This window comes from Acanthochromis polyacanthus, chromosome 16 (genome assembly GCF_021347895.1).
Source record: "Acanthochromis polyacanthus isolate Apoly-LR-REF ecotype Palm Island chromosome 16, KAUST_Apoly_ChrSc, whole genome shotgun sequence".
Classification (NCBI taxonomy): Eukaryota; Metazoa; Chordata; class Actinopteri; family Pomacentridae; genus Acanthochromis; species Acanthochromis polyacanthus.
Genome location: NC_067128.1, coordinates 30,647,672 through 30,670,629, shown reverse-complemented (window position 1 = coordinate 30,670,629; position 22,958 = coordinate 30,647,672).

The window sequence follows — 22,958 nt, the reverse complement described above, 5'->3', positions numbered from 1 at the left end:
TACTGCAACACAATACATTCAAACATTTCTGTTTGTCCTTGTCCATGGTATTGAATCAAACTGAATGCTGTAAGTCTATCGTTTGTGCCTTTCTGGTTTATGAACTCCACTTTAAATTCTAGCGTAGCTAATACCACTTACAAACTTGTGTAAAAGTGCAGATATTAGGGGGAAGCAGTGCAATTCTTCACATCACCATTTCAACCGTATTAAAAATTTGCCTCCTGTCATGACCAAATGTACTCACAGAAAGCAATTTCCTAGAAAGGTGTGTCATATACAGATATGCACACAAATGTAGTAAAAGACTGAAATGAAGTCATGACAACATTATTAACTCTTAGTGATTCGACCCTACACTCTTCCATAAGTGGGTCAAAAATGACCCATATAAGAATCAATGTGTTTCTATTACATTTTTGTCATTTTCATTTAGAATAATCATTTGTACTATTTTGTATTGTATTTTTGTCCACATGAGAAAAATTTCACATTTGAAATGTTTATTTTTCACTTTATAACACATTTTGATGATTGATAAAGAAAAATATTACACAGAATAGCAATACAAGAATGTCAACATCCATTTTGTTGACAGTATTCCACTTTTTGTCTCCAAATTTTCACACTTCATCACCTTTTGCATGATATTATCAGTAATTTAGAGCTCGGGGTAGTAATACAAATATCACAATTTCTTTAAAGTATCAAAGATAAGTTAAAAAATGAAATGAAATGATATCAAAAACATGTTTTTGAGAAAAAAACTGGAATATGAAATGATCAAAACTTTACAAAGAATTTGCAAGAATATGACCTCACCGGGTCATTTTTGACCCACACATGCATCTGAGGGTTAATTATGCATCAGTGTAAAATATATATGCAGTAGTTTTGGGGTGTTTTTGCTCCTGTCGTGACTTTATTAACTGTGGGCTAATTTTTAACTGCAAAACAATCCTGCACTTTTATGGAAAGAGCGCAACCACAGCAAAAAGTATCATAATACCACAAATCTTAACAGAAGGATGAAGTTACTTTTTTCCCTATAATTTATTTTATAAACAAACTCTGAAATTTACATGTACAGCATTCAAAATAAAAATCAAAAATACAACATAGCTATGTTATGGGAAATTTGACGGCTAACATTTATAATTTTTCTTCATACTCATCTCCTTTCTGCTCTGTGTGCACAGCGTGCAGTTCAGCTTAGTTCAGTCAAAAAGTCCCTGAATTTTTTTTCAAAAGATTTTTGATTTCAAATGAGTCACTAATGACGTCATGGTTTCACCAAAGAGTACTTACTTTGTTGTGGCACATCAAAGATGAAAAGTTTAGATGCTGTCAGAAAGTTGCAAATGTGATGATTCCTTCCGAATTTTATAGTTTCTGGCTCTGATAAATGATCTAATTTTGAGATATTTTATTTAGCGATAACATGCCTTCAAAGGGTTAGAATACAGTGAGAACTAGAAAAGCACTCGGAGAGCGCATACCTCCGCCATACCCTTTGTCTGTCCGTCTGTGTGTGTGTCTGTCTGTTTGTCTGTTAACAGCATAACTCAAAAAGTCATGGACGGCCACCTGGCGACCGCCTGGCGGCCATTTCTCAATTGTCCTTCGACCTTCAAAAAATTCCTGGATCCAGATGGTGATTCGGATCACCTCCAAAATCTAATCCATTCTTACTCTTGCTCTTCCGGACATCCTGTAAAAATTTGGTGAAAATCCATCCATGACTTTTTGAGTTATGCTGTTAACAGACAAACAGACAGACACACACACAGACGGACAGACAAACAAACTCCGGTGATTACATAACCTCCTGGCGGAGGTAATGAACATAAATAGTAAACTTTATTGTTAGAAGCAGAGTCTGAACTAGACAGGACACTGTATTCATTAAATGGATGAAGAGTACTGTCCAAGTATTCTCCTCATTGGTGGATGTGCCAGCTTGATGAGCTTAAAAGTTTGTTCTTGACCTTGTAAATAAACTGGTACCACCTGCTGCCAGAAACAACACATTAAAAAAAAAAAAAAAAAAAAGGTAATACGATACAAAGACAAAAATCTTGAAATTTTTTTTTTGTCTTTTTGACCTTAAACTCTCCTGATGATATTGCTCCTGGATAATGTGTCAGTAAAAACACAAAGAAGCCTAGTGTACTTTAATATAGTAATATATGTCAAAAATGCACAGCGATTAGAGAAGCCTCTGTATGTTTGGTTCTGACATGTGGGATCACAGATATCACACATTCCAAAAAGGCATCAGCTCCTGACAGCAGCGGATTCTCTACGATCTCATTCCTAGCAGAGGCCTTAATGATCTTTCCTCCACATTAATGAAGCTATGTGGAATGTTGCTGGAGTGTGAAACCAGTTTACCACATGGAGAGCGGAGGAGCAAGATAATTGGATACATAAAGATCTGTCAGCTGCCCGGCGTCTACCCATCTGTCTGTTCCCATCAGTACTGTTGGATTAAATCCCTGTCATCGATCCCCTGAAGGTCTCTGTATTTATAATCGAGGTCCGGGAAGGTTTCAAAAGCCTGATGAGCTCATGGAAGCTCATCACACACGGAATGGCTGAAAGGTACAATAAGTGCACAATTTGATAGAAATGGGACCATTTAGAGGTGGTTTGAAGGGTTGTTAAAGTTTTAGCAGGGTTCAAAATGATAAAAAGCACCATATGGTGGAGTCTGACATCAGCCCCTCATTCATTCACACTCAGTGCTTTGCTTTATTTACATGCCAAATCATTAGACCTACCTTTCGAATATGAGGTTGGATCTACAGGCCTCTAATGAGCAAAGGAGACATATCATGCTTTTCCTTATTTTCCATCATACAATTTTATTGTTGTAGAGTCAGATGTTTCTATTTAACAACACCAAGGCTTTGAATGATGATTTAAAATATGTCAAAGTAATCCTTGTCAGCTAGAAACTGCTCTGATTACTCGCTACTCCACTAAGGAATGGGGGAGTTATGTGACAACTGGCCTAAGTTTGTCTGTCCGTCTGTCTGTTATCAACATTTCTCAAAAACTGAATAGTGGATTTGGATGAAATTTTCAGGGAAGGCCAGAAATAACACAAGAACCAATTGATTAGATTTTGTAAGTGATGCAGCTTGTAGTCTGGATCCACGGATTTGTCAAAGATTTCCGATTAATTGTGAAATAGCGGCACACCGTCACTGTAACAATAAGTCCTCAAATTCATACGACCGCATCGGTCGTTTGCACCGTGCACCGGAATACGACCTATGCGGTCGTATGAACGTTTGCGCCCCTACGGGGAAAACGAACGCATTACGGGATTTAATTCGCGAAACGGCTTTTCCGTCGCAAAACGGCTTTTTTCTCACTTTCCCAACACGTTTTTAGGGTTATGGTTAAGGTTAGGGTTAGGGATAGGGACAGGGATAGTGTTAGATAAAAGTTTGTTCATGGTGACGTTTCACCTGCGTTTCTCCAGAGTGTCGATATTTACTCAACCGCTAGAGGTCGCATACATCAAAACGTAACACTGGGTCGTAATACGGGCGTGTACAGACAACCTATGTGGTCGTTTTTTGTTTGAGGACAGGCTGCACTGTAACCATGACAACAAGTGAGCTGCCTGCTGACGATCACATGATTCAGATCCTACTACAAATCGACCACTGCAGAGTTATCAGGACTTATCCATCGGAAATGATAAAAGAACAACTGATTAAATTGTGGGGGTGTTTCCGAGTCCCATCAATTCCCGCCACCTCCTACATATTTAGGTCACATGATTTGGTTTCTGTACATAACGTTCACGTGCAGAACACATGCCTGTGCTCAGCATTTGGTCATTTTGTTTGTGGGTACATCTATATTAAATGGCCACATTCTATGTTGCCGTGATTTCTGCCACAATTTTTTCCAAGATTTTATCCATCGGAAATGATACAACTGAGCAGCCTTGGTGCAGTACTGTGCTATCTAAGTGCTTTTATTGTTTTGTATGTGATTTTCTACTTTCACAGATTTTTTTTAAGAGCTAGTGTTGCCTGTTTGAGGCAGAAGCTCTACTGAGGGGGCTGTTCAACAGGTAGAATGAGATGAAGATTGCTTTTGAACTGGTGAATCATGCAAAGCTACTCGAGTGCAAGTATGTCTTCAAATATCCCTCAGTACCCTTCGGCTGATTCATGGTTTGTCTCTTTTTGGACAACATCAGTAGGTACTCACCACTGCTGACCAAGAGCACCGCACACCCCTCGTCAATTCAACAAGTGTGATATACATCTGTACACCAGAAAATATGTGCAATTCACTTCTCATGGTATCTATTTTTTGAAACTTTTTTTAAAATAAAAAGTGGTCTTTTTATGCTGTGTCGCTCGTTCCAAAGTCAAGGCTTAAATCTGAGGGTGACCGGGATTCCTCCGTCAGCGCCCTTCGACTTTGGAACGACCTGCCTGAGGAGATAAAGCTTGCAGAGTCAGTAGCTTCTATTAAATGACCTTTTAAGACCCACTTTTATAGACTTGCTTTGATGTGAAGTTTACTTTTAGCTTTAATTCGTTTTAGTTTTCTATTCTGTATTATGTCCTGTTTATTTTGTATGTTCTCACTTGCTTTATTTTAAATTTAGAAACATATTTCTATGGTGTGACATCATCGTTAATGCTTTAATTGTCAGATTTTTAATTTCTAAGTGTTAATCTTCAATCTTATTCTTCAGTTTCAAACTGCCTAGTTCCTTTATTTGATATGTGTATTAATGTAGCTAGTTATTCATTTATCATCATTTTTAAAGCACCTTGTGAATGCCATTCTTAGGGGTGCCATATAAATAAAATGTTATTCTAAATACTTAATTTATTTTTATGATATGTGTTTGTAATTTTCTTTTTTATTGCTGTTGTTCTTGCCCTTTTCATTATTTTATGTTACCTTGTACGTAAAGCTGGTTCGAAAAAACCTACAAGGAATTCCAGAGATACCTGTACTGTAATGCACACATCCAAATAGCAATAAACCTCTTTTCTATTCTATTATAACTTAAACATTTAGGCCTTGTCAGAATCCCCCAAGTATACCCATTTCTCCTGCATCCAATACAACAACTTTAATAACTGACTCCCAGCACATAAAGACAGCCCCAAGGACTGGATTCATAGAGGCAGTAGTCTACCGGACAGGACAACAGACAGGAGTTTGTCCAAAGATGCCCGGTGGACAGTAACAATGTCAAGATGCAAGCTGGGACAGTGTGTTCTGACAGACATAATCAAGTGGCGGGGATAACGTGCAAGAACATCCATGTTGAGTATGACCAAAAAAAACCTCCCAAAGTCCTAATGAGGATGGTCAATAACAAAATGGCTAGGACCCTGTGATTCTTGAAATTTAAAACAGACAAGGGGCTGCTGAAAGGCCAACAAGCCAGAATGAAGGTCGATAAGGAGCAGAGAAAAGGCGGTCGTGATAGATGTGCTACTGCCAGGTGATGTGGAGATCAGGAGGAAGGAGCATGAGAAGATCAATCAGTCCCATGGGCTGAAGCAAAAACTTGGACAGATGTGGGAGATGAAGTCCAAAGTGTCTCCAGTGGTTATAGGAGCAATCGAACTGTGGCCCCACAAACTGGAAAAGTAGCTCCAGAAGAAGAATGTTTTCATGGTTTGGAAACTAAATCCACTTTCAGTAATAAGTGATGCTTATCTAAGGAAGCATAAGGAAGGTTTTTCTATAGCAACACAAAGACACCATAATGCATCTGTGGGTGGATGATTGGACTGCTGATCAATAGCAGTCAGCGGTGATTGCTTGGCCAGAAGCCAGTCTTATGAAGCCACATTTGTTGGCTTAAATGTGGCATTTCTGTTTCCCTAGAGCGGCTCACTTTGAAGCAGGTACATTGCCATGGTAACTCAGGCTCTACACCTAACCTGCCGTGAAAATGACTCCAACATGTTCAGACTATAGAACCAGCATGGATTAAAGTGATCTCCCTCTGACCAATCAGCTGCAAAATGACACTGTATAATGTAACTCTGAGGGGATTCTGGGTACAGAGAGTGACAAGAAATGTGCTTTATCTTTCTGTTTTGATCATTTTAACACCAGATTACGATCTGGAACCTACAACATTTGATTGGTTTGTACTTTTTGTCCCCAGTTGCATCTTTCCACATTCAGCAGTTACAATGCAAGCTTGCTCAGATTTATGCAAGACTACGTGAGCTGAGTCACACCCAAAACCGAAATGGACATTGTTGAAAAAGGTGGTTTCAACCTTGACGTGAGTGTCAAAGGAGACAGAACTGATTCCCTGCTGGTTTTCCCTCCTGCCAGTATCACTGCTGGGAATGGAGAATTAGCTCTGTAGTGGTAGACAGAAACTTCACCCTTGTGACCTCAAAACATTTTTTTAATTAAATTTTAAAAAATACTAATTGCATTTAAGCTGTTATCCCCATTCCAGTGTTATCAGTTTAGCAAATCTTGTGTTCTTACTTACTGAGAGCCTCTTCACAATTAGTGCAACTAGGAGAGTAATTTTTAAATTAGTTTTTCCCATTTTCCAAGGGCTTTCTAGTCACTTCAGTACACTTAGATGTCAAAGACTTGAAAAATACTCCATTTAACAAATGCATCATAGTGACAAACCTATCCATCCTGGTTTTTGTTAAGTGTTATTTCAGTTTGAACTTTAAATATTGTTACAATCTAAAAGTGATCTGCAAATTCTTCCATGTAGTGCATTCACATACTAAGGTGAAGATCTGACAACAGAGCTTTATTTTCATTGTGTAGTATCTGATCTGAGATGTATGTTGGGATATATGTTGCTTATTAGAATAGATGTGTTTTTTTGCTGAAGGAAGTCATTTCTGTGATTAGATTGGGGATCATTATGTCCAGGAAATGATCATTGTTCTTTGGGGCTCAAATGACTCTTTGGGTGTCTTAATGATAGGTGGTTGTTCTGTAGGGTCTTGTTCCATGACCAGAAGTCTTTTAATTAGGAAACATATGTTGTGACCTCATACTTGCCCAAAACATATAAAGATGATCTCAGATTGCTGTTCGGGCAGATTCATTTGGCCGGATTCTCCCAGACAGTCTCTCTGTCTGATCGATGCTGTTCTTCCTTATAGTAAACTTATTATTAAGCAAGTCAGTGTCAACAGATGTTTCTTCTCCGCCTGCACATCATGGACATCAGAGAAACTACAACAATTGTAATGCTGGGGAACTCAACATAGGGCGCACAGTCTTACTGGAAATAAACTTATCCTTCAATTTGAACATCAGAGTTCTGTCTCTTTTCAAAACTTGCGATCAATAATTTTTGGACTCTTGGAACTCTTGGTACTAAACAGTGGAGTATACCCACATCCAGCAGTTAGAATCAACATGATCATTCATTTGGAGTCATATTTATGTCCATTTGTAACATGTAAGTGCAATATTTACTCTCTTCAAGCTCTGTTTCTGGTTTCTGCCTCCTCCTATGCTGACCACCTACCTTTTTACTGGGTCTGTCTAGTTAAATTGTCATAGCAAAAACTGTCCGTATTTTGACAGTTGCATTGAATAGTGCATGAAGGTTATTTAACTGACCTTAGAATGAAAGACAGTTTGAGCTACATGACATACACATGCATTATTCTTGTACATCAAAGTCACATGTGACTTTCATTGAATGTTAAAAGCTGAAAAGTCTTCTTACTAGCTATGGTGAGCTCAGACAAACTTTTTAACCACGCCTGACGTGCACGTCAGTGGGGTTACTGCATTCGCTTCGGTATCTGGCTGGCTGGGTAAGTATGTATGTGTGTGTGTGTATGTCCGTTCATGGGCGTTGTTCTGCCATCTACAGAGGGCTCGTCTAGTTGTGATCTCAGACAAAAACCCCAGGATGAGCCCATCACTGATGCTCATTAAGTCTGAGGAGTCAGAGACGCGTCCGCAAAACACTTGATATTTTCTGGCATCTTGAAATTGGCATTACAAAATCCAAGATGTCCTTCTAGTCTAGGACAAGCCCTGAGAGCAATCAGTACGTGGCAGCTAATGAGGGCGCCTGGGCAAAGAAGATAGCGGGAAATAAACACCGTTATAGATTTGAGTTGGTTTAATTCGCTTTTTCACATCTGTTTTTGTGAACTTTCACTCCTGGCATGAGGTTGCCTGAGTATTGATTTCACACATCCAGGAGAAAGAGGCCTTCTTGTAATTAGTGCGTCCTTTCTGAGGTCAGTTTTGCCAGACAAAGCGAAAGTATTGGGAGTGAGGCAGGTTTTGCATAACTGTCACTATGTCTCACGCACTGGCATTGAACACTGGCTGGGAAATGGATGTAGATCAATAGTTTAACCTAAATGCAAATACAAATCCCCAGTATTTTGCTTCTATCGAACACATCACACAAAAGTTCCATTTATTATGAAGTCACATGTTTTCATACAGGAAATCTTCTGAAGTAAACAAGTTACTGTTACAGTATACGACTGAAGTGAATACCTCGCTGTTGCAACTCTTCCAAATTTTTTTCTTGCTTAGAAACTCTGTGTGATTTTGGCAGCTTGCTCTGGGTCATTATCATGCTAGAATATTCGTCTTCTGCCAAGTTTCTGCAGACTAAGAGTCATCTTGTCAGCCAGTGTTCTGGTATAAACACATTTGACATTCATGGCACCATCTATAAATGTCATCTCCACAACACATGTGCAGCCCCATATCATTACACTGCCCCCTCCGTGCTTCACTGTTGGGACTATGCATGCATTGTGATAGTTATATTCAGGTTTATGCCAAAAATGCTGGATCCTATCTGAGCCACTGAAATTGTTCTTGGTTTCATCTGGCTCTGAGGACTGTGCTTCCAATATTCATTAAGCTTTTTTGTTTCTCTCCATTGCATTTAAAGTTTAGCTTTGGAATTTTGTGCTGAAGCAAGAGCAAAAGTTTATTTTTCCTCAAATGCCGTCCATACAGATTTGACAGAATGTGGCGTTCTTCAAGCTGTCTGAGCTGTCACAGAAAGTCTGATTTCTTTTGAAAACCGCCATGCAAAGCTTAAACCATTTGTGAATGTGTTTTTCAGGCCTCGACTGTGAAAATACTGCACTGCCTGAGTGTCGTGTTATTAAGACAGCCACTACAGCTCTGATTAGTAGTAACTGGAACTTCTTCTATACCTCCTGATTACTTCTGCTCCACTGATTTTTTTAGATGGTCATAAATGTTCCTGCATCATTTCTCACCTTTGTGAAGTCCCAGAATCAGATAAGCACAGCCCATATGTCAAAGCTTAGAAAGTTCTGTTGTTCACAGATCATTTTAATACTATGTTCATGTACTTGGGCTGATTGAAAATCTCAAGTGTACTCAGTTTTGGTTCATTGATTACAGGCTTTCTGTCTTTTTCAGTGTAGTCTTTTAAAAGTATCTGTTATTGATTGCTAACAAGAGAAAATCCTCTACTTGTGAAATTAGAAATGATGCCGTTAGAAAGAGATGATACCGTTTTGAATCATTTGACATTCAGGTGATACTGCACTTCTGTTGTATGCTGTACATTAGTTCATGTCACCTATTGATTTGGTGCATTGATAATGGTCTCACTTTGATTGACACATTTTAAACACTAAAATAACGTTGATCTCATGTTTTTTATTCTGTGTAAAACTGAAGTCCGGTTTTCTTGTTCAGATCTTTGGAAACTTGCCACAGGCCGATGGCACAGGATGGAAAATATACCCAGAACAACAGAGCAGTGTTAAAATGATTTTCCCCCAGCAGTCCTTGACAGTAAAAAGTGTTAGGTTTTATTATGATATTTTTCAGATTTCCATAATGATTTGCTCTTTGTGAAAAATAAAAAACTAAGAACATGTTTTACTTCTTTTATCCTACATTTCCCACTTCCATGCTCACTGTGTGCAACGCATTGAGCCAGATGTCACAGATCGCTCTACTTCTACTGGTCTGTAAAGGTCATTTCTCCATTTTTATTACTTCAATGCTACACTTGGCTTTTCTTGACCTGCAGTACACTCAATGACTGATTGAGGTCAGAAGATCCATTTCTTTATACATTATAACAGCAGCATTATTTCTATCAACTTCAAAGGCTGCAGCGTGAAACACAACCAGCAGTATCTTACACATTTCACCCCCAAATAGCAGAGCTTTGAGATATATTCATATAAAAGCCTGTTTTTTCATTTATTCTCTCTTTACTTCAGTGTAAGAGAGAGTGTTACATTTCAATCCCTGGTTGGGCAGCTCTTCTGCCAGATGGCCTGATCATCACCCAGCACAGATCAGCAAGATGTCTGTTGCACATTTTTTCATTTGTTTTACACAGATTTTTGGTTTTCAGTTCCTTAAATTAGCAGCACATGTTCACACATGTGTCTCCTGTGCTCTTCTTCTGTTCTCACATATGCAAATTCTATTTTCATTTATGGGTGAAAATATCCAACAAAGGAGCTCTCGAGTTTTATTCACCTCAATGAAAATAAACAGTGCTGAAAGGGAAACCAATGGACTGGTGTCTGGTCACAACACCACACTATATTAAAGTGTTATAGTGATAGTACCATCTTGGTGATTTTACCATTCTTAAAAACATTGAGTTTTTGGAGTTAAAAACTAATTTTTGCAGCAACATTTGATCTCTATCCCAGTCTACAGTGATCACAGCAACAGTAGCTATTTGACTTTTTCCACATAAAATCATGTAATTAAGTCCTGCACATCCAAATAAGGTTTTGTCTGGTATTCCATGCCAGCAAAACTACATAGAAACATCCACCCACTGTGTTTTTATATGTGCAGCAAATTCAGACATTCATTGTCTGCGGTGTGGGGCATAAGGAGCCGTAGATGATTACATTTCTGTTCTAATCAATCAGTGCAACGATAACCTCAAATACAACATTTTGGAGTGAAGCATTACAGATTTGCTTTATTTAATGAAGAATCTCATGCAATGATGATCACTTCATCAATCAGCTACAACATGATGGGTTTTTTCAAATCAAAATGTTGAATTTTTAAAATCAAATTAAGAGACATTTTGACTTAACTTGTCAGAACTGGTTTTCATTTGCTTGTTCTGTTAACAGAATTATAAATATCACCAATTGGAAGACCTGACTAAAGTTAGTTTATATTACATATATAAAGACTTCATATTACACATCTACCAGTGAACAGCATACTACTAATTTAAAATCTTTATCTAAATATGTAAGCTATCACAGTCTAAACAACTGAAACTGTGTTTGAACCTCCTCTCAGGTGGATCACATACTGTCCAAACTCAGTGCACTGACGTCTCTATCAAGGCTGAAAATTTCTTTTACCGAATAAACACTGTATTTGTTATTCATGCTGTGTGAGGTTTAGCAGTGATGTATGTCAGGGTTTGCATGCATTTTTCAGAATTTGTAAGGGCACAGTTGGGTCATGCTTTAGAATGGATTTATTCATAAGCCATGATAGCAGCAACATTTTCAGCAGTCTTGACATAATCATAGTTTCCAACCATTAACAAACCGACGCAACACAACTCAGATTACAAATGTGGAGTATATTTCCCACAAGAACTATGATGATATTCTTAACTGAAGTTCTATTTTCTTTATGTTCTTTCACGCACTTATCTTCAGCAATGAAGATTATAGTCTTTGTACAGTGTGCATTAAATGGTCTCCACTGTCAACAATCTCCACCAACATTAGAAACCTGTAGGAGAAAACATGAGCGGCCCAGCCTCACCATTTCCACTTCCTGCAGCCCTTACAAGTAATTACATTTTCCAGGAGATGCATGTGCCCTATAGCATAAGTACTGCACATCTCTGTACACTTCAAAGGCCACAGAGATAGTTGTCCAAATAAGGATCCTATGGAGAAGGTGGATGTTGTTGAGGATTGATCATTCCTTGAACTCCGTGACCCAAGTGGGCAGCTGCCAAGGAAATGTCACAATATCAGAAAATGAATGGCAGCACACATGCTAACATGGTTGATGTTCAGGTGTTCAAGGATATTTCCCATGACAGTGTCTCCATAGAAACTCAAGTCAGCGGCATGTTCACATGAAGGTTTTCCAAACATATCTTCATCTAGCATTATCGTTGAGGCTTTTACTGTTAAGATTTGAGCAGCGTACAAATGAGCAAGCTCCATAACAGTGCTGTAAAAATAGCAGAGTACACCAGTCCTCAACAAAGGACTGTCTTTATGTGACTCTTTTCTGTGTTTGCAGAGCATGAGTAACGCATTCAAAGAAATATTACACATAGTGGAGATATCAAAAATTGGTAGGTCATCTGGTCTGTTTTCTGTGGTGCAGAATCACGTGTTGCAACACATTTCACTGCAATATTCTGCGAAAACACAACATCCTAAGACGATCTGACATGTTTTCTCAAGGTTCAAGTGCAGCTTGTATCACCAGCAGCATCTAATCACATCCCCCCCAGCTGCCAAACCAACCGTGCATTCTTCTGTAATGCTGGCACATGTATGACACTGGTTACACACTGCTAAGGCAGAAAGCCAATAAGATGCTCAAAACAATCTTCCCAGCCACTGAAGAACAACACCGAGCTGGTTGCATTCGGAAGCAGATACGATTTGGACATTGATGGATTGATTCTGGCTACAGCGGAGGCTTGGAAATACATCTGGGGAAGGTGCTCTGCTGCATGTGGGTCAGAATTTTCGATGGTGTCAGGCATTTTAGCAGTGCCATTGAAGTCCCTCTTAATCGAATTTGTTTTGCTGCAGTGTATGTGGGTCTGATATATTTTAGAGTTAGTCTAATGAGGGATTCGATGACCTTGGGGGGTCACAAGGCACAGATGATTGCAAGACACCTGATCTGTCTTCACTGTCACTTGATTTATCTCCTAATGGAAAGTTCTTCTAGCTAAATCTAAACCCTGATTCTAGCTGTTCACCAACTCAGTCTCTGAAATCATGCTCTCTTCCAAGGACCTCAGTTAAAGTTACATACTGATCAATTGAGGGTACCTGAATGAGAAAATTCTAAGTGTGAAAAGTGTTTAAAGTTCTGTTAAACCACACATATTAAACCACATATTTCTTGCATAAGGAAGCTAGAATGCAAGTAATGCTTTTCAATCCTGAGACTGAAGTTGCTATGTGGTATTCTGGCCAGAAGATAGCTCTACTAAAAGAAACATTAAGAAGTATCAGCAATGGAGAAAGCAAAGACAAAAGTTAGGAAAACTGCCCTGAGCATTTTTCTGAGTTTCATGAATAATCACAGAATATTCCCTGTCAATCTGTCCAGCAGTGAATGCTGTATGAGCACTGCTCTGTCTCAGCTAAAGCCCATATTTCAGAAAATTAATCAAAGTCTCATATGTCCCCACAGTGTGTCTGCCAGTTTTTCAGCTCAAAATACTGCAAAGATTTTTCATTTCACCCTCATTGTATAACACCTGGTTTTCGGGCTATTCTAAATTGTATGTCTATCTAATGGTGGGAAGGCTTGTGGAACAGTAAAAGTAAATATCTTCATAGACTAACAATTTTTATTTTTTTATCTTCAACTACTGCAAAACTAAATATAAATGGATTTTTAACACATTTGATCTTTACAGGTGCTGTATGCAACATTCAGAATCAGTAGGTGTCACTACATTAACTGCGTCTTACCAAAATAAATGCAATGTCGGCCACACTTTCCCCCTCCTTTAGCATATAATTTAAAACCAGTAAGGTTGTTCAAAGGAGATCCAGCAGCAAATAATACAGCCCTAACTTTTAGGCATCACTAGCACTGTAAAATATATTAAATAGCCGTAATGAGCTTGTGTTAATTCATTCTCTTCATGTGAGCTTTACTCCTCTGTTCCACTCCGCTCCATGTATGTCTGTTTCACCTTGAAAGAGTAGAAGAAACACAAGGTGAAACAGAGGCACGCACATGATAGAACGTTAAACTTTTCAGACATAGGATAGATAATATTGCTGGTTTCAAGAAGCTGTTAGTGGTGATATTCTGTCATTCAGACATAGACCCCTTTACGTTGATTTTCCTCATGGCAAGATTAGACGGTACATCATATGACGTGGTATCTGATATAAGACTTACGCCATGTTAACAGTATGTAAATATTACCTTGTTTGATATGGGTAAGGTTGCCATCCCGACTCTTATAGAAAAGTAAGCAGACTGAGCTAATTCAGACATGAAGCTAACATGCTCACGACGCTATCAGTATAATGTAAAGGAAGGTATGTTTGAAAGGGGCTGAGGAAACACACATGGTGAAAGAGACAGCCGATAATAATGGAGGAGAGCAGCAATACAACTGTAGAAAATCTCACACTGAGCTGAAATGAAATAAGTGCACATAAAGTAGGTAAATAACAGATATAATATTGTATGCTTGTTTGTGGGCCATCGGTTTAATAATCCAGGCTGAACCAGCAACCAAAACCTTTCTGCGCTTCTCCACTATATCAGTACATAGCTGTTAGTTTAATATTACATTATTGTTCAAGATCTTGCATGTCGAACCTTTAATAATAGTGGGCTGTAGTTTAATACCAGTGTTGGCTTTGTCACTGCATGAGACATCAGTATGCAACAATTGTTAGATAACTGGCTGTCTGTGTTTGGACAGAGATCAACTCATCTTTGTGCTGCTGAGTGTCCTGCTGGGCTTCTACAATGAGGGCGGTGATGAGATTCTTCAGCCTCCGACTGTAAAATAGCCATGAGCTCATTATAGCTCATTAAAGCTCATTAAAAGTAACTACAAGGATGGATACAACCTGATAATGTGTACGTTGTTTAGATTAAAGGGCGTCTGGAAATATTAATCAGTGACAGACAGTGAAATTCTGGAGATCTAATGTGAGACAGGATGCCACTGACACAAAAGTGGACACATTTGTTATGGAGCCGGCTCATGTGGAGACTCTCCATATTAGAAACATGACAGTATCCATCATTTAAAAGCTATGCTATAAAACCTTTCTTGGAGAGTTCTTCTGAAAAAATTACTTTTTTCATCCAGAAATGAAGGAAAAGGAAGCCTGATGTGAATGTTATACCACTGAACAACCTCTAAGGAACTGGTGAGGCCACTGCAGTTGAGATTAACACACTTCCATTTTCACTGAGACCTTATTTGACTTAATCTTTGCTTTATCATGACTGTATAGTTGGGGTTATGCATGCCCATAAGCACAACTGTCAACATCAAGAAGTAGCTACCATCAAGTTGGTTTTGGAGTTTTTGGCAGGTGAGTGTCAAAGGTTTTTATTCAAAGTCCATCAGATATTAAATTCAGGGGACTGCTGCAGGGTCAATAAAATAACTGTCATAAGAAAACTGCAATATTACTATTCCACTATTCCCTATTCATGTAACCTGAACTACCATATAGGTCATTTGTCCCTACATTGTGATCTGACTCATCGCAGCATTTACTGAATCAGCAACCCTACTGCCTGCAGATATTTTTGACCTCTGTGCAGTTACACTGGTCCACAAAAACAACTTGGTGAGCTGTAGGAAAAGACGGGGCTTTGGGGTTAAAATACAGGACCTTTGTTGTCATGTTTCAAGAAATGACCTTGACTATTGGTTTGAAACTGGAAAAAAGCAGCAGACTTCAATGCTAATATCCAATGTTTTGTTGACCCGTCCATCCACCCTGACCTCCCTATTAGCCATACACCACAAAACTAATTTCCCCAGAAATTAAATAGAAACTTAAAATTAGACTATTAGAGTAGAGCAGCCTCATCAGGAGGTTAAACATTGCCTTAAGCAATACTGCGTATTTACGAGTCATCTGAGCCCATTAATCACAATCTTTAAAAACCAAATGGTACTTTAAACGTTGCAGAATATGATTTAGCATCACTCCTCCTGTTTTGTTTATATTCCAGTTTATTGTGATAGCCTTTGACTACTTACAACCTTATTTTCATTTCTGTCCAAACACTGTCAAACTGGTTTTACAAGATATCCTATGCCCCATGTTCCACCTTCCTACAGACTGGTGACCATATTAGAAATAAAGAACAAAACAGCATGACTTCCAATGGATAAGTCCTGATAAGTCTGCAGCAGTGGATTTGTAGTAAGATCACAATCATGTGATCGTCAGCAGGCAGCTGACGTAGCCTTTACTTGTCATAGTTACAATGACGCTGTGCCTCTATCTTGCAATGATACAGAAATCTTTAACAAATACGTGTCCAGACTATAACCAACATCACTGCCAAAATGTAATCACTTGGTCCTTGTGTCATTTTGGACCTTCTCTGAAAATTTCATGCAAATCTGTTTGGCTGTTTTTGAGTATTTTTGCACACAGACAAGCAGACGAACATACAGACATACGCCGATCGCTTTGTAACTCTATTGCATTCCTTGGTGGAATAATAAAACCCTACGTGTGATGTCTAAATTTGCCACAGTGCCCAATGAATTTAGTGAAAGCTTTTTAAAACTGAACACCTCTGCTAAAAACTGAAAAACTAACTGGCAAAAGATAACGTTTTCAACCACTGAAATCAGCTGGTTGTCGAATCAGATGACTTCAGGGAGCATCTCAGTAAGTTTTTCTTTCTCAGCTTTGTCAGTGTTCAGATGAAATGTCTCATCTTTGAAAAGTACCCTCCAGAGTTTGCTGCTTCTGTGTTGCCTTTACCTCCATCTCCAATGTGAAGCTGTTAGAATGTCGGGTGTTTCTTTATCATGTTGTCAGTTTTGAAAGTAGCTTTCATATTTCCAAGCTGTGGGATTCCACACTGCAGAGAATTTCTTGATGAGAAGACGGTCTGTTCGAAATGCAAATGACTGTAGCTTTGAAATACTGGACAAAACACAACACATCCAGAAACATACAGCAGAGACAAAGCCACAAAAAAGCTAAACTAAATCAAAAGCAAGACTTTTGAAAAGATTTACTTTGCCCAGATTGTTAACCGGTGTCTGGATTTTTATTGTATCTTATAATGTTTCCACAGATATGGCCGCACTTATTCCTTCCATGTTGTTTTACTTGTGAAATTTCACTTCTATCCTGTTTCTACAAAATGCATGAAACAATATATATTTATAATTCTGCACATTAATTTAAATTCAAGGTCTGTTGTGGACCAATATAGACACAGCTTGATTATAATAACTGTACCATTCTTTGAAGCATTTGAATGCAGTGAAACATTTTATTGTGTGAACTGCAGAAACGTGTTCTTTGTACTTTGGGTTTGTGCTCTTCTAATGAGGCTCGAAATCCAGTGAGTCAGGCCTTAATTTTTCTATTCGTCTTCGTGACATAACACCGACAGTCATCGGTCAGCTCAGAAGCATTATCAGGATGAAATCTTTTCTTTCATTTCAAAGACTATTATTCACGTCTTTATTTACTGCCAGCTATTGTAATTGGTTATTCAATAACCTTCGCCAACAATAAACTGAGCAGCTCCAGCTTGTACAAATTACTGCTGCAAGGGTTCTCATAAGAACTGGAAAATATGCCCACATCTCTCATCTTGGCCTCCTTCCACTGACTTCCTGTGGCCTTCAGAATTGATTTTAAGCTTTTATTACTTGTTTTTGATTCACATGTAGGCATTAGACATGCAACATTTATGACCTTTTCTCTATATATCCTATATACTCTGCACAGTACTTTGACATCTGTTCAAACAGCTGTTTTAACTGCCCCAAAGTTTAGACTAGAGAATAGTTGGGAATTTACAGTCTGGAAATTAGATAATAAACTTCAATGTGCCCTATTAAATCTCATTGTTGTATTGACAAATTAGCTTTGAACTAGTTTTAATTAGGTCTCTTTCATTTTATTAGTCTGGTTTATTCATTTATTGTAGTTACTTAGATTCTCCTTTTTGCTGCATATTTAATCTGCTACAGTGAAGGCTCACTTTTCTTTTGCATTTTAGTTTTTTCAAAGGCATATGTGTTATTTTGGGCATATTAAAAACTATCTAGTCTCGAAAATGTCTGACTTACAATAACAGATAAGCTACCATGCAACAAACAGAAGAGCGTAAGCTGTGATAATAACACCAGATCCATGAAATACAAGATTGCGTTTCTTCTAAGGTGTAAACACTGAATTGCAAAAAAGAACGTCTCCATTATTTGATCCACTTATTCTGCAAGTTCACTTTTTTAAATGTTTTGTTTCTGCTTGTACCACAGTGGAATGGAACCATTCAGGGAGAGAAGATTAATGACAGCTATAAAAAGGAAGTGGAGGGGATCTCTGACTTCTAGTGAGATCAGATATTTATTATATATTCAATACTAACACAATAACAATAGAGGGATTAACGGGGAAAAAAACCTGAGTGAGGCAGGGAGCTGAGCGAGTGCATTAATCCAGTGTCTCGCCTGAACATCCAAATCTCTGACTCAAGTAACAAGGCTGCTGTTCTGACTGTGAGGCTGCAGTTTCTCTCCAATAAAAGCTGGAAGCACTTTGAGGCCACAGCACGGAGATATTTAATATCCCAGCTAATGATACTGACCCAGAGAACATTTGGTGAAGGTTTTTTTTTGCTACTTTTGAATGAGTAATCATTCAATTTTGCCTTATGTCGTTCTGCAGGATGTCTTTATTATGAGGAACGTGGGAATGACTAATGGTAAACCTTCAGAAAGAAAAATGCGATTGAAGAACAGATTGCAGAAACAGTCCTCCGACCTGAATGATTCTCTTAATCACTTGTGTCTACCTCAATAAGAAGCCATACCAGCGGCAGCAAAAATTTCACATATTTTTTTTGCCTTTTTTCCAATCTTAAATAAAAGATTTACGCTAATAATCGCTGTTCAAATAAATCTAATCTGGATGAAGCTTTAGACACTTATGACACTGATCAATGAACAAACGTTTGTCATGTTTTTGGTTGCACTAATAGAACATTCTGATTTCAGTTAGCATTGTGTAAATATTTGTGGTGAAGCTGAAATGGCTGTGAAGAGTGCAAGTTTTAAAAATCAATATTGCAGTAAATTGGATCCATTACTGTAAAGCACAGAAACCAAGCAAGGATGGTGCCAATACGAAATCTGTTAGTTAATTTGTGAGTGACCACATGCAGCCACTTGCTGTTGTAGTTGTTTATTAGAGTTGTTTGTGTTTTCTCCCATTCCTTTATCAAAAGCTCACATTTAAAACGCTACAGCTATGTTCTGAAGTCATGTCAATTCCATCTGTGTTAGTTTACTGATTAGGGCCTCATTGTAGAGATCTAGATGGAGCCCAAGAGCCACAAAGTTACAGCAGGGAGGAGGTCAGGGTGGATGGTTGGGGGACTCTTCGTTTCCCCATTTTAAACCTAAATCTTCAAATCACAACCTTCACCACATGTTTAATATTGCAACCATGAACACGAATTGTCATCCACATCACGATCTGTAGTGCAGAAGAACCGGTTGGCAGCTTGGGAACTGCCATGAAGTCCAGAGAATCAAACGGGTATTGTATAGATTTCATAATGAGCTGAGGGTGAAGGCATGATGTCTGTTAATGACAGATAGATCACAATGGCTGTCATATTAAAGACAGCCCTTGGGTACACAGGTACACAGGATTTCAATATTCATAAAGACATAAACTTTGGCTTTGATATTTACTGTTTGAATACAGAAATTAAAGAGTGTGTCAGACAGCATCTTCACGCTCAGCAGAAAGGAAGGAATCAAAGACAGTCACGAGTTTGTTGAAGAAAATCATCCAGCGAGCAGGAAAAGTTCACAGAATAGGTTACCAGGGCAACTGTTATCATGATAACTAACCCAGAGTTTAAGTTACTTCAGAGATTTTACTAAACCTGCGTTCTGAAACAGGCCCCTGCAGCTTTACACTGATTAGTGAAGTGGTTGCAAGTGATTGGAGAGGAGGGACGGTCAAGTGACTCTGCAGGCGGAAAAGCAGGACAGTTGGGAGTGGCTGAGAGGAAGCAGAATGAATGAAAAAAATAGCAAAATCATGACAGGAAATCTGGGTTTCTTCAAATAATGAGAGCTGCAAAGCTGAATTGCGACAAAGGCTAAAAAAAATTTGCTGGTTTCAGTACCTTGAATATGATCCGAGATCGTGTCCACTTCTGAGAAAATCTCACAGTCGATACAGTGTTTGCTGGTTTGTAATTTAACCAACATTTAAATTAGCAAATTTCCAAATTTGGAACAGTCTAGAGGGGTCTTTGTTAAAATCTAGCCTCAACACATTTATTATTTCATTTTTGTGCATGCATATTGCAGATTCTTCAATTAAATCCACCATAGAAAAACAACACCTTGCACAGAGTGTGAGGAAGAAATAAGGGGCCAGCAGCTATTTATTTTTTTTATCCCAGCCTGACCCAAGCATGCCCTCTGACACATTAATCCAAGTGCCAGACAATGGCAGGAGAGTGCAGCAGTGTGTGTATGTGTGCATTGTGAGATATCGCATTTCTTACACATGGTTCAGCAGTGTGAATGAGAATTTCTTTGAAATTCAAGCGTTGCCTCTGCTCTTGTCTGACATTTTCAGGTGGTTACTGTCGCTGCTGCTAAAAGGTGAGAAGCGTAAATAGAACACAGCTGCCTCTAAAATGACCTGAGGATACCCTCACCTAACAGAACCATATAGACAGTTAGTTAGAAGTAGAAGTTGAGATTTTCTAATTTTGCTATAAAATGCTGCTCCTGTAAAATGAGACAATACTAGCTTTGCTGCTAGTTACTAGCCTTGGTCACCATATCTATAGTGTTATGATAGCTAACACAACTTGCATTAGGAGGCTTAATGGTGCATCGAAGACTGTCTGAAAACATTGGAGAAGTTTGAAAATAACTGTTATTGTACAATAGTTGAAATGAAAGCCTGAACGATATATTGATCAGTCAGTATTGGCAAATCACAGATATATTGGTACATGTCTGAAAATATGAAAACTTTTTTATGTTTTAAATTGAACATAATACAGAAAACATGCTTTGAATTATTCAGAAATGCTGCCATCGCATAGTAGCACTGTCTGCAGCACATGTAGCAGAGAAGACAGTGGTGAGTAGTCGAGTAGTGTCATCATTGTAGCTTGTGAAATACATTCCTGGAAAGTTAATAAACAATGACCAAAGAATTTTCCCTTCTCAAATACTTCTTCTTTGTGTATAAAAATGAAGAATATCTTCTAATAAATTGACAGTGGTTAATTCCCTAAAAATCTCTTCAGCATCGGCCTTTATCAGACATTAATGTCTCTTTTATAAAATCTTTTTATAGCTATAACCAGTAACTACCAGTTACTTCTACTCCACATCAAGCTGTTTTGTAGTTTCTGTACTTATGTTTGTAAGTGATGTATGTGTGTAAAAAATTCAAAATAAAGGTCGTTAAGCGCTTGGTGTAGTTTTTAATGTAAGTAAGGGAAAATACCCCTAATTTTCCTTTTGTGGTTTTGCTATCTGTTCTTTATTGATTTGATGCAAAGTGTTTCTTGTGTTGTATTATCTAAAAATTTAATTGAAACAAAAAACTGTGAGGGTTTTGTTCACTCAAACACATCTTTAGGGACTTCAACATTCACTACTTTACCAACAGCAGGTATGACAGTGTTATGTCCAAATAATTCAAAATATTCTTTCCCCAGTTTGCAGTGATAACACCACCCTGCCGTATGCAGCTCCTCCCAGTTTAATGCAGAGCCTGCTGCTCCACACTGATATGGCATCATACATGATTGATCACAAAATAATTTGGGCCCAGGAGGTCAAAGACGCCTGAAGGTTTAAGGTGTTGTCCTTTGATCAAAAGGTTGCAGTTTGATATTGCAGCAGAGCAGTCTTCTAAAGTGCATTGCTTTGGTTTTTCCCTGACACAATAAACCGTCGACTTTTCCTATGTACTGCTTGTTCATTCAGAATATTGTCACTGTTACTCAACAAATAAGTAATTAACATACATTTCTTTCATTGGTTTCCTCCTCAACAAAAACAGCACAAAGATTCTGATACTACGGATTCTTATGGCCCACTGAGACCATTGTCATTGTACTCTTGTCAGCCCTCATACATTATGCAATTAAGAGAGATTAATGTCATCATTATAAGGAAATAGAAGAGCAACGTTCAGGATTCATTTGTTAATTTTGTGACGAATGTTCCTCCATTAAATCATTCTTAAAAGTCAAATCTCTGTCTTAAGAATGACAGTATTACAAATCATAAATGAGGCTGCTTCCTCTGCAGTGAGGTTCAGCTACATTAATAATGCACATAAAGGTATCTTAGAACATCCCAGAGCTTTGCTAGCAATCTGTTTTCTTTTTCCAAGACTGTTCACACCCAGCTATGTTTATCTCTTTATCGATGAATCCAGATGAAACCAAGCAGTAGCCAAACTCCAATCATGTCTCAAGGACATAAAAGACCTTAATGACCTATAAATTTCTTCATCTAAATTCAGACAAAACTGAAGTTATTGTATTTGACCTTAAACGTCTTAGAACCACACTATCTGACCAGATAGTTACCCCGATTGGCAATGTCTTGGCCTCCAGTTGTACAGTAAGGAAGCACGTCTCTGGTAAAGCTTTCTTTCACCTGGACAGTATTGTCAAATTTCGGAACATCCTGTCTCAGAGTAATGCTGAAAAGCTAGTCCACGCATTGTAACTTGTAGGCTGGACTTTTTCAGACCTCCATCTGATCCAAAATGCTACATCTCAAAGCTTTGGCAGGAATCAGTCAGAATATTTTCTCTTTATTGGCTTCCAGTAAAGTCCAGGATAGAATTTAAAATCCTTCTTGTCTCCCAATGATCAAGGTTCACCATTTCAAAAAACCTAATGGTGCCATATTATCCCAACAGGTCAAGAGGATGAAGAGCTCATAGCGAACCGTAGTCAAAATGGCAATGTAC